Source organism: Staurois parvus, unplaced genomic scaffold (genome assembly GCF_062004578.1).
Source record: "Staurois parvus isolate SC_StPar_1 unplaced genomic scaffold, SC_StPar_1.0 ptg000634l, whole genome shotgun sequence".
NCBI lineage: Eukaryota > Metazoa > Chordata > Amphibia > Anura > Ranidae > Staurois > Staurois parvus.
The window spans coordinates 17,732,194-17,745,611 of NW_028318430.1; positions in this window are offsets into that span (position 1 = coordinate 17,732,194).

A 13,418-nucleotide genomic window follows, 5' to 3' on the forward strand; every position below is an offset into this window, starting at 1 on the left:
CCCATAAAAGAAAACAACAAAATAAGAGAGTAACAAAATGATCCATAGATCGAATCACAATGTGTCTTCTTTTCTCTATTATGTAAGTAAACCACGTAAAGCAAATGAAGGCAAATGCCTTCATGTGTTATTGCTGTGTAAGTCAATTCAATTTCATTTTGTATGTTTTTTTTTCCAGGTGTAGAAATCTAGTTACACATTCGTTTTATCATTTACATATTCATGTGCTAAATTGTACCTCCATTTAAATAAATGGTACACTGTGATTTTGGATTTTTTTACTCTAAATTCTCTTTGGAAATTGTAAAACAGTGACTCTATAGTAAAAATATTGCTAATTTTATTTGAAATATTAATACTGTTCATGATTGTGCTTTCAGAAGAATGTAATTTGTCAACTATAAAATACTTCCTGCTGTTATAGAGGTTTCATATTGCTCATTCAGATGCTGAGGAATTTGGTCATGCCTTACTCACATATTCAGAATCAATAGTGTAATGGTCCTTGGAGAGGTGAATTATGGATAAATGCAAACAAGAGTTTACATCATACTGGTTTCATGCTACATTCTGCAGACTATGTAATGGAACAGACTGTAATGCATGAAGAGTTTTGTCTAAATTGTCTATAGTTTAATAAATTATTTCTAAGTGTAATTGTAAAATAGAACAGTGCTGAACACTATTCACATGACTGCTGAGAAGAATAGGCATATACCATCCCATAAACAAACTAGCCTTGCTCCCAAAGATGATATCAATATTGGGAAAGATCAAAGTGGTGGCTTTATTGAATCAGTATAGTTTAACATAAATCAAAACAGAATTAAACTCTTTTAATCAACAATAACTATTTTAGTGCTTATGTTGGTAGCATTAGTAAATAGATAGGAAGGCATATTATATGTATTTGTGTCAAATTTCTTTCGACACTCCTTCAGTTGCTTCCTAGTTTCTGGTGTAGTCAAAAATGATGTCATACATCCCATGAGTCTTCATGAGCATTGTTTTTCCTTTATCTGGAGGAGGGAAGAAGGGGCTTACTTACTTAAGCACTCTGCTGCCTGCATGCCTGAGTTAAGCGAAGATGGATTCCAACAAGTAAATGCTACATGAACATCTGTTTTAATAAAAGGGATTTCTCAACAAAATAAAGCATAAAGACACGGATGAATGATTAAGTTTACTTTTAAAATTAAAAATGAAATGAATTGCATTTTCAGTTTGTGGTGCTCAGAAACAGATGATTTCAGCTTTAAGCATTACTACTAACAAAACTGGTGTATGTTACAGGTACAATGTCAGCACAATTGAACCTTAATCTGAACAAAAGCCAGAATGCCTGTTTTGTGCACATGAATGGCAGACAGGCATCCAAGTACCCCAAAGCCCAACTGAGGGCATAAACAATAGGGAACAACACAAAAACTGGCAAGGTAATAACACCCAATAAAGCTGTGACAACTACCATAAACTGGAGAGGGTGGGCAGGAAATGTTTTAGGCAGGTGGAGCCTACAAGGCCAATTAATTAACTCAAACCACTAGTGACAAATGAGCCTGGCCAATTTCAGTTCAAGCTGGTTTTAACAAATTAAATGAATCTCAAATTAGAGCCTAACCATATTAACTATTTCTCTGCTACAGCAATTTTCTTCATTTTTTGCACACATGGTAAAATTTGCATTTTTTACTTTAAAATTACATTATATATTTTCTCGCAGCAAAGTTGTGCAATTGTTTACAAAATCTATATTTTCAGGAAAAACTACACTAAAATGAATTTTATTGCACACAAACAAAATTGGATCTCAACTTTTTTGTGCACATAAGAAAAAAGAAGATGTATAGTAGAGTAAATAGATGCCAAATGTGCCAAGCCTTAAACTGAATGTGTCCACAAAACGGTGAAAAACTATAGTATCCAAAATATCAATGACAATGCTTTAAATACCTTTACAGCTCATCAGTTTAGAATAATCCATAAATGATGGCTGTAAAATTATCGCTCTCATTCTGCCATTTGTGGTAATATATAACATAGGTGGTGCAATTGCAGTTTACATACATATACTGTGTGTGCATTTGTACTTGTGCTTGCGTGTAGGGCGATGAGGTTACGTTAAGTTTCTTTTTAGTAAATTTTATTAAAAATTAATATTTCTGAACTTTTTTCCTTTAACTTTATTGCTCTCAGAAGGGGGTTAACAACCATTGATAGCATTGGGCAGGTGACAGGCCCTTTTTAAGAACATTGAGGGTCTATTTGGCCCTTAATATCTCCCCTTACCTCCACTGCAGCTAATCAAACACAGTGCAGCTAATCAAGCACATTGGACTGCACCTTGCAAGGAGGGGTGGCAAACCCTTCCCTCGTGCAGTGCATCTTTGGCAATGTTGAGGGACTCCATACCTTTTTTTTAACCTTTTCTAAATGTGTACCACAACAAAAACTGAAAATAAAAGACATGGGGTTGCCCAACCAGGCCCTTTTCCAGGCATTTAACCTGGATGGCCAGTAAATGGAGGACAGTGTGCATATGACTCCTCTTCCTGTTCCAGACTGGGTCACATGCCTTTTAACATTGAAATATTGCCTTGGCATGGTAAAGCAGATGCAACTTGTTCTATTGTAAAAGTATAACTTGTTCCAATGTTGCACGGTAACATGTTCCAGTGTTGAAGGACAAGGGCCTCTTATCCACATATGATCCCCCAAAAAGGACATGGGGATTGTGGGGGGTAATAGAAATCTGGAAGTGTTCTTTAGAATAAGGGGGCCCAACATCTGCTCCCTCCTAGGGGAATGAGTACTTATTGCTCATTTTCAGAAAAAGTAAAATATAGATAAACAGACCAAATTTGCAAAAACAAGGAGGAGCACAAACACTACCATAGTGTAGTATTACAAAGATTCTGATTTGTTTATTGAAAATAAATATGCTCTCAAAAACATCAATACCATGGGAGGAAGGTCAAATACAGAGTCACATCAAAGTTCCTGCGGCTGGAAATATCTGCCCTGGCCACAGGCAGTAAGCAGCTCATCTGGTGGAGTAAAAGCCTTCAGCATGTGAAACATACACATCACACAACATAATAGCACACCTAGCTCTACCTATTTCAGGGTAAGATATCATAGGGTATGGGAATGTGTCTCAAGGAGAGTGCCTTCTATTCATCTACCCACCCTATCAGACGACCTCATGCCTTTTATGTAATGGTGAGTACTCTTTATGAAAATATCAGGGTTCTATTAGGCCCCGAATGTCTCCCCTGCCCTACAATGCAGCTAATTGAACACAAATTATGCTTGATTATCTGCTTCCCTGGCTGTAGCAGCTGGGAAATGACAGCTCTGAAACCAGAAGTGATTAAATCGGCAGAGCATAGGATCCTCAAGGAGCTGCAGATGGGTGGCCTTTCTCACATCAGCAAAAGTAATCTGGAGGCTGTAGAACTGCCCAAATCACTTTTGCTGACTGTAAAAAATGACACTAAACTCATGACTGTAGCCATAAACTTTTTATAGATGATGTACAGTCCATTGATTGTCAATAATATCATTCAAAGATGCAGATCCATGTCAATCATGATGTCCAAAAGCCATTGACATGAGTCTGTTTTTGCTGCTACACTCCAACGAATGACAGGTCTGGGAATGACAGTTGCTATAAACAAAGGGACCATAACTGGTCAGTTATATCACTGGGATATTCATTGACCATACAGTACATGCTATGTGGCTCCCTTCAAATATAATGTGCTCTCAGCATAGAGGCCAAACTGTCACCTGATGAACCATGGAAAAAAACACAATGTGCACTGCTGATATTTGGTAATAAGGTACAAACAACAAATAATGTACACATGTACATATATATGGTATTGTTTTGAACTTCAGGAGTACAAAATATTATTTGGGAGGTATTTTTGATGGGTCATGGTAATGGCAAGAAATACACAGCTAAAGCGTAAAAATATTTTTTTACGTTTTGGTCCATTTTTGCTTGCTCATTACAAAACTGCATCCAGGTTTTAAGATTTGTTTTAGCTTCAACCTCTAAGGTATTAATGACATTACATAACAATACAATTAAAAAAGAGTCATAAATCACACTCACCATCCATAATCTATCACAATGATCCACCACCCAACTTTTTTATTTATTTTCAAGAAAAGTGCACAACAGCATAGGCTTTCAATCTCCTGAGCAAGAGTACATTCTCTATGTTGGTCCTTAGATATAAGCAAAATACTGTATATGCCTGGATATAGAGTTATATGATTAGGTGCAATTTTAATATATAATTTTCTATTTAATCTTTTGGAAGTGTTTTAATTCCATTGTCAAAGTCAATAAAGTCTATATTTCTCCAATATGTCAGCAGTAGTTTTAGTAAATGAACACTTAGGATGATAATACCTCAACATGTAGATATGAAATGCATGTGGGAGGAAGTTCTGTTATAGCTGACAATATTGAAAGTTATTCTTGTGAAGCTTTGACAGCAGACACCATTGTTCTTCTTGGAGTTTTGTAACCTGTCACTTGAGCTGCTAGTGGTAAAGTGTTACATGTTTAGGTTCATATCCACAGCTTTAGGTAATTTTCTTTCTAATATTAAACACATACTGTTCCTTTTTATAGCCAATTTGGTCCATGAATGACTTGCATAGAAAATAAACCTTCTAATGATTTATAAATGCTTATGATGTTAAAAATAATAATTGCTGTTTTTATATTTGCCCAATGTAATATAAATGTATTAGGTCACTGAAAACAGAGACAGTGTTAGCATGGCTGGGGCGAGGTGGATCAGACAGTTTAATGTGATCTGCCTACTTAAAATCCACTGAGCGACATTGGTATGGAGATACAACCCATGAGATGTGGGATTTCTCATTGGTGGTAGTATCTCCATCGATATCACCACCCACGAGATGTCAGCACAGCTCTGTAATTGCTAGCTCCCTTAATTGCCTCCTCCCCTCAAATGGACAACTACCCCACAGCTTAAAATATGTATATATACATATACACTGCTCAAAAAAATTAAAGGAACACTTTGAAAACACATCAGATCTCAATGGGGAAAAATATCATGCTGGATATCTATACCGATATGGACAGGGTAATGTGTTAGGTACGTAAAGATGCCCCATCATTTGATGGAAATTAAAAATATCAACCTACAGAGGACTGAATTCAAAGGCACCCCAAAAATCAAAGTGAAAAAATGGTGCAGCAGGCTACTCCATTTTGCTGAAATTTCATTGCAGAAACTCAAAATGGTACTCAATAGTTGTATGGCCCCCACGTGCTTGTATGCATGCCTGACAACGTCGGGGCATGCTCCTAATGAGATGACAGATGGTGTCCTGGGGTATTACCTCCCAGATGTGGACCAGGGCATCACTGAGCTCCTGGACAGTCTAAGGTGCAACCTGGTAGCGTTGGATGGACTGAAACATGATATTCCAGAGGTGTTCTATTGGATTTAGGCCAGATGAGTGTGGGGGCCATTCAATAATATCAATTCCTTCATCCCCCAGGAACTGCCTGCATACTCTCACCACATGAGGGCGGGCATTGTTGTCCACCAGGAGGAACCCAGGACCCACTGCACCAGCATAGGGTCTGACAATGGGTCCAAGGATTTCATCCCGATACCTAATGGCAGTAAGGGTGCCATTGTCTTGTCTGAAGAGGTCTGTGCATCCCTCCATGGATATGTCTCTCCAGACCATCACTGACCCACCACCAAAACAGTCAAGGTGAATGATGTTACAAGCAGCATAACGTTCTCCGCAGCTTCTCCAGACCCTTTCATGTCTGTCACATGTGCTCTTGGTGAACCTGCTCTCATCTGTGAAAAGCACAGGGTGTCAATGACTCTCCTGTCAATTCTGGTTGTCAATGGCAAATGCCAATCGAGCTCTATCATGCCGGGCAGTGAGCACAGGGCCCTCAGGCTCTCAGGCCGTTGGGCCCTCAGGCCACCCTCATGAAGTCTGTTTCTGATTGTTTGGTCAGAGACATTCACACCAGTGGCCTGCTTGAGGTCCTTTTGTAGGACTCTGGCAGTGCTCATCCTGTTCCTCTTTGCACAAAGGAGCTGATGGGTTAAGGACATTCTACAGCTATGTCCAGCTCTCCTAGAGTAACTGCCTGTCTCCTGGAGTCTCCTCCATGCTCTTGAGACTGTACTGGGAGATATAGCAAACCATCTGGCAATAGCACCTATTGATGTGCCATCCTGAAGAAGTTGAACTACCTGTGCATCCTCTGTAGGGTCCAGGTATCGCCTCATGCTACCAGTAGTGATACTGACCCTAGCCAAATGCAAAACTAGTGAAAAACAGTCAGAAAAGATGAGTAGGGAAAAAAATGTCAGTGACCTCCACCTGTAAAACCATTCCTGTTTTGGGGGTTGTCTCATTGTTGCCCATCTAGTGCACCTGTTGTTAATTTCATAAACACCAAAGCAGCTGAAACTGATTAACAACCCCCTCTGCTACTTAACTGACCAGATCAATATCTCAGAAGTTTAATTGACTTGATGCTATACTCTGATTAAAAAGTGTCCCTTTAATTTTTTTGAGCAGTGTATTTACAGTGCTACAGAACAACCCATTACTTCTTGTATAGCTCAGAAATGTACATTATTTTTCAGTTTTTGTTGACCTAAACTTTTTTTATCTCCTCTGGCAGCTTACCACTTACCTTTTTACCATTTCAGGTTATTCACTGGATTTGAACTATTTAAATGTCAATAAAAAATCAGGGTGGGGGGTTCTCAAACATTTGACCATTGTATATCACAACCAATGAAAGCAAATGGTGTTGTTCCGATGTAATTTTAACATCTAGAGTATATTTATAGTTATCCGAAACTTTTTTTTTTTCATTTTGGATAGTTTCTTTGTCATCTGTGTCCCCTTGGGGAGATTTCTCATCAATTCCTGTCCTGTTATTACAACATGAAATGATAGTAAGTCTCTCCAAACTGAGGGAAAACCTCTCTAAGACAGTTGTCACCAGAATAGGTATCCCTACTGGAAGATTTTCCCTCTACTGCTGTTCTGGTGACAAATCAAATTACCGGTATATGATTTCCCTGATTTTCAATAGTGGTGAGAATGGGCACTATTAAAAACAAAGATGCCCTTTCTCCCTCACAGACAGCAATACCAATATGACAAATCTATCAAAAAACTATAAAAATAATATTGATACACTTTCTCTATACAAATATTTTTGATACGCTTTAAATCCATTGATATATCCCCTGGTGATCCTGTCGGTTAATTCCATTTCCTGCAACAGGGAGACAACTCTGATAGTCTGAAGTGAATTCAAAACAACATTGAGGACAGCAGTTTTGCCTTCTCATAGCTATCAGAATAATTATTTCTGATAATACTCCTTATTTCTCTCTGCTACTTCCATCTTGCAGACCTGGTGCAGGGTATCCTACTGCTACAGCTTGGAAAGGATCAAGTGCCTCCTTGGAGATACTATATAAAATAGCATAAAAAACAACTTTCAGTATACAGTGGAACCATTAAAACCTATTCAACCATTTAACTGTGTCACATGCTTGGTAGTTTCTTTGTAGTGAGCCTGATGTGCAGAGAAAGGCTTCTTTTACAGCTCCAGCTCAGGGGTCACTAACCACGAGAGCATGGTGTATGAGTGATGTGGTCAGTCCGCTGATCTGCGTGGGTATCAGCTGAGGTCTTGCTGGAAAGATGCCTGGAACAGAACAGCTGGTGGCAGGTAGATGTCTCAGCAAGGCTGGCTGGCAGTAGGCAGATGTCACAGCAGGGCAGAATGGTGGCAGACAGGCTGGCAGTAGGCAGACGTCATAGTGGAGCTGGCTGGAAGCAGGCAGGCTGGCTGCAGGCAGATGTCACAGCAGGGCAGGCTGGTGAGAGATGGGTTGGCAGCAGGCGGATGTCACAGCCGGGCAAACTGGTGGCAGATGGGTTGGCAACAGGCGAACGTACCAGATGAAGACGTGCTGGACTGCAGAGCTGTAGCAGGCTGGATGAGCAGGATGTATAGTCAGACAAGCTGGGTTGGCAAAAGACAAGCAGATCAGGCATAAACGGCGGACAAGAGAGGAATCAGGACACAGGCCAGTGTCAGAGAAAGATCAGGCAGAGGCAATAAGCAGAGGCAGAATCCGGATAGTAAGCAGGGCAGGAAATTTCAGCAGGGTAAGGTCAGGGCAGACAGCAAACAAGCAGAGTCAGAAGCAAGCTGAGTCAAGATCAGAGGTCAACACAGGAATCAGGATACACACACACAGAAGCTGCAAACCAAACAGCAATTAGCCAGTGCCATAGGTACATTGGTGACAGGTGCTCGCCCGATTGCTCATATTTGTGCACATCTGCCCGGCCAGTTGCTGTTCTGTGCATGCTCATATGTATGTGCCTAGCAACTTCACCTGCTCTATGAGCAAACCTTTCTTGACAAACTGTTTCCCAAAACAGTTACATTCAAGGAATGAATGATAACTGTCACAGTTGTTTGTGCTCTCAACCGAGCTGTCAAGCCATCAAATGGCTGGTGTCATAACTGGTCACCAGTGCAGCTCAATGGCAACTGCAAAGCAAACATGGTAAGATGGCAGCTTCCTTGGCTGTAAGGGATAGAAAGGTTTAGTTTCACTTTAAATAAGCTAAGTTTGCCATTATGTAATCATTTCCTATTATGTTTTACATATGAATGGATTGTATCATTTTTTGGAATTAAACAGGAATAATTCAGAATCTGATTTTCAAGATGTTATCCGTAACCACTTTTGTTGCATGGAAGTAAAGATTATTTTTTATTATTGCTCATTTGACTATCCTTGTCAGATATTATAAAGAATGTACATAGTTTCAAAAAAGGTTTATAAAAAAAAGGTTTATATCAAGATAGAGGAGCATATTAAGTCAAGATTTCAGTTTACAAAGATAAGAGTTGATATCTTCTCATTGAATATAACAAAGTCGGTCATGCCAAGAGAGAGCAACTTTTGACTCTGATGCATAAAGGAGAAAACTGACCTTTCTAGTGGAGTTCACAAAGTGGTTCTTATCAACAGAGAACAGAAAGTCAGGACTCTAGTACACAACCAAAATAATGTGGCCATCATATGTTAGTAATATTTACATACAGACTAGTAGTCTGCAAATGTTGCAGTATTATTAAATTGTATGTAAACCTTAAGAATTAACTTTTATTTGCTCCCTTTTGGTCTACTTATTATACCAATAGACACATTGGGGGGAGGTTACTAAAACTGGGGGAGATAGAATCATGCATAGCAACCAATCAGTTTCTAACTTCAGTTTATTCAGTTTAGCTTTGACAATAAAACCTTGAAACTGATTGATTTCTATGCAGAGCTGCACCAGAGTCCTTGTGTTCCAGTTTTAGTAAATCATCCCCATTTTATCACATCTCATACATCTCAAAGAGTCCTCCTAGTTTTTATCATGGACCACAGAACTTTTTGTGTAACATATTTTATATATATTTATATGTAGAACATATTTTATGTTTAACATATGTATAACAGTCTTTATGTTGTTGAAATACAAAAGTGAAAGTGGTTGAGTAGTTTAGCAAATGACAATGAGCAGAGTTGACAACACTCAGCCTTAAAAAAATGTTGTGTGTTGTCAGCCAGAACCAGGCTTAAAAGCATTTTTGGCAGATTAGCAGGTATTTTTCTAAACCTCAAAAAAAATGGCAACTGTCCCAACCTATAACCAACCTTAGCAGCAAGGTGCACATGCACATCGCAAAACAAAGAAAAAAGAAAAAAGAAAAAACTGGTCACCTACCCAGGTCTATAACTGGCTTTTTAAACAGTGAACATGGAAGGCATCACAAAGTAAAACATAGGACTATCCAGTTCAACTTGCCAGCCTACCCCATTCTAATAATGGCTATTGTCGGCAACGAACATGGATAAGTATAACTTATCAAAAGAGGGGGATAAGAAAGCCAGTTCAAACTGCCAGCCAGTTAGCCAACTATCAAAAACAAAATTAACCTATCTAAGAACATGCATTTAAAAACCTCCAAAAATTGGCAACCATCCCAACCTATAACCAGCCTTAGCAGCAAGGTGCACATGGAAGGGCAATGCACATCGCAAAACAAACAAAAGATTTTCCAGCAACACTTACCAGCCAGCTTGCGAAACAACCAATTTTGCCCTGTCTAGGGTCCTCTATATACTATGGACCTAACTAAAATTTCCAAAACCTACATAGTGGGAGCACATATATAAATGGAAAGGTTAAGGACAGGTGTACCTGGAGGAGCCTATCCCTCCTTAAAGGTACAAGGATGCAGGTGACACCCAGCTATACCATATATTTCTCTAAACCTGAAGGTTCTTTAACCACTTGGCTACAGGCACTTTCACCCCCTTCCTGCTCAGGCCAATTTTCAGCTTTCAGCGCTGTCGCACTTTGAATGACAATTGCACAGTCATGCAACATTGTACCTATATGAAATTTGTATTATTTTTATTCAAACAAATAGAGCTTTCTTTTGGTGGTATTTAATCACCACTGGGTGTTTTATTTTTTTTGCGCTATAAACAAAAAAAAAGCAAAAAATTTGAAAAAAAAAAGTTTTTCTTTGTTTCTATTATAAAATTTCGCTAACAGGTATTTTTTCTGCTTTACTGATAAGCATTGATGAGGCTGCACTAATAGGCAGCACTGATGGGCACTGATAGGCACCACTGATGGGTACTGATGAGGTGGCATGGATAGGCAGCACTGATGGGCACTGATAGGTGGCACTGATAGGTGGCACTGATGAGCTGGCACTGCTGAGGGAGCACCAATGATGCTGCACTGATATGCAAGAATGATGGGCACTGACTGATAGGTGGCACTGATGGGCAGCATTAACTGATGGCACTGATGGGTGGCACTGCTGAGCAGCACTGATGGGTGGTACTGATGGGGGGCACTGCTGGGCACTGGTGGGTGGCACTGCTGGGCACTGGTGGGTGGCACTGTCGGGCACTGCTGGGCACAGGTGGGTGGCACTTCTGGGCACTGGTGGGTGGCATTGTTGGGCACTGATCATCAGGGCACTTATCAGCAGTGCCCTGATGATCAGTGCTGATCTGTTCTCTGACAATTGCCGGTTATCGACAGTACTTTCCTCACACTGTAACAACGTGAGAAAAGTGCAGCTGATAACCGACAACCGTATTTACCAGTTGATCTGCTGTGTCATTGGACACAGCTAATCACATGGTAAAAGGCCACTCTGATTGGCCTTTTACCACATCACATGGTCAGCTGTGTCCGTAGGACACAGCAATCACTGAGATCGCCGGGTGTGCACCGCTGAGGGCGAGCAATAGGGCGCATTCATGACCCCCTCCCAGGACTGGACAACCGCGCTGTAGCCGTCATTTGGCTATAGCACAGTTGCCAAATAGTTAAAGGGATAAAACATGGGGAAATGTGCACATGTTGCAGATGTGTACTGCATGACTTTTATTTTTATTTTGTGTAGCACCCTCCTAGTATAGGATGTTAGGTAAATTTAGTTTTTGGCTTGGTCTGTAATCACAGGAGCAGAGGTCATTTGTATTTATGCCAACGACACACAAATCTATCTCTCAACCCCCCACCTCACCCCCTCGGTCTCCGCCCGAATCACACACCTACTGAGCGACATATCAGACTGGATGTTGCTCCACTTCCTTAAACTGAACCTCTCCAAAACCGAGTTTCTTGTCTTCCCCCCAGCCCGGACACCACCCCTGATTGACTTCTCCGTCACATCCAACAACGCCACCATCATACCCGCCCCGCAGGCCAGAGTACTTGGTGTCATTCTGGACTCCAACCTATCCTTCCAGCCTCAAGTCCAATCTTTAACAAACTCGTGCAGACTCCACCTCCGCAACATCGCCAAAATACGCGCGTTCCTAACTCCAGAAACCACGAAACAGCTCATCCACTCCCTCATCATATCACGACTCGACTACTGCAACTCCCTCCTCACTGGCCTGCCTCGCCGCTGGCTATCCTCGCTTCAGTCGATCCTGAATACGGCTGCCAGACTCATTCACCTTTCCAACCGCTCCATCTCCGCCACCCCCCTCTGCCAATCCCTCCACTGGCTTCCGATTGCGCAACGGATCAAATTCAAAATCCTAACACTGACGTACAAAGCTGTCCACCATACTGCCCCGTACTACATCACTGACCTAATATCAAAGTACCGCCCAGCACGCACACTCCGCTCCTCACAACACCTCCTTCTCTCTAGTTCCCTGGTCTCCTCCTCCCATGCCCGCCTCCAGGACTTCTCCAGGGTGTCACCCATCCTCTGGAACTCCCTGCCCCAACCCATCAGATTATCACCTACTCTCCTCTCCTTTAGGCGCACCCTGAAAACCTATCTCTTCAGGGAAGCCTACCCCACCCCCTGCTAACCTGCCGACCTCCTCCACTCTTCCTACCACTCCATTCCCCACAGATTTCTCCTCCTATACCACTATCCCCTCCCTCCTAGATTGTAAGCTCCAAGGAGCAGGGCCCTCGATCCCCTCATGTTTTGCATTGTATTGGTATTGTTCTGTCACATGTTCTGTCCCCCTTTGTAATGTACAGCGCTGAGTGAACCATTGGCGCTTTATAAATACTGTATAATAATAATAATAATTTGTCTACTCATGGTTTCACAAAAGTTTGATTATTTCCCCTTGCCTCTGGGAGAAGCTTCTAGAGCTTAGGGCAGGAAATGACTGACCTGAATATTTATTATGCCCTGGCCAAATCCTGAGTAGGTATGGCAAGAAGGTGGTCTGGGAGGTGGTAAATAGTCTGAAGCCTGGAGATGTTATTTTTCCACACCATTGATGGATCTGTGAGTTTTGAGGGGCTGCTTGTTCCTGAAACACCTCTGCACTGAATGCAGGACTTCTCTGTTAAGGGATTGAGTCTGAGGATGTAGCTGCTTTAGACTTTGTAAGTAGAGGCCCTGACTGATTCCCTACAACAGAGTAATCTGAGACACTTACCTCATGGTCCTCAATTATGAGACTTGAATAATTCTGGAGTTATCTTATGGTCTCCAGCTATGAGAAAATAGACTATTCTGTAAACTACCTCATGGTTCCCAGCTGTGATAGCTAGACTGTGCTACCTTTACCAAGAGAAGAGTGTTCTCTGCCAACTGTTCTAGGCATTTTGGAATATTTTATGCACATTTCCCTCTCCTGTTAAAGTTCTGCAAGCAACAAATCTTGAAAAAAAAAACCCTTAGACTATTTATTGGAGTCAGAGTAGATGGACTGTTGTTTGTGTGACTGGCATCCATTGCTCTACATAGGGAGATCCTGTCTAATTCTCAGCAGCTCCCTTGGGGG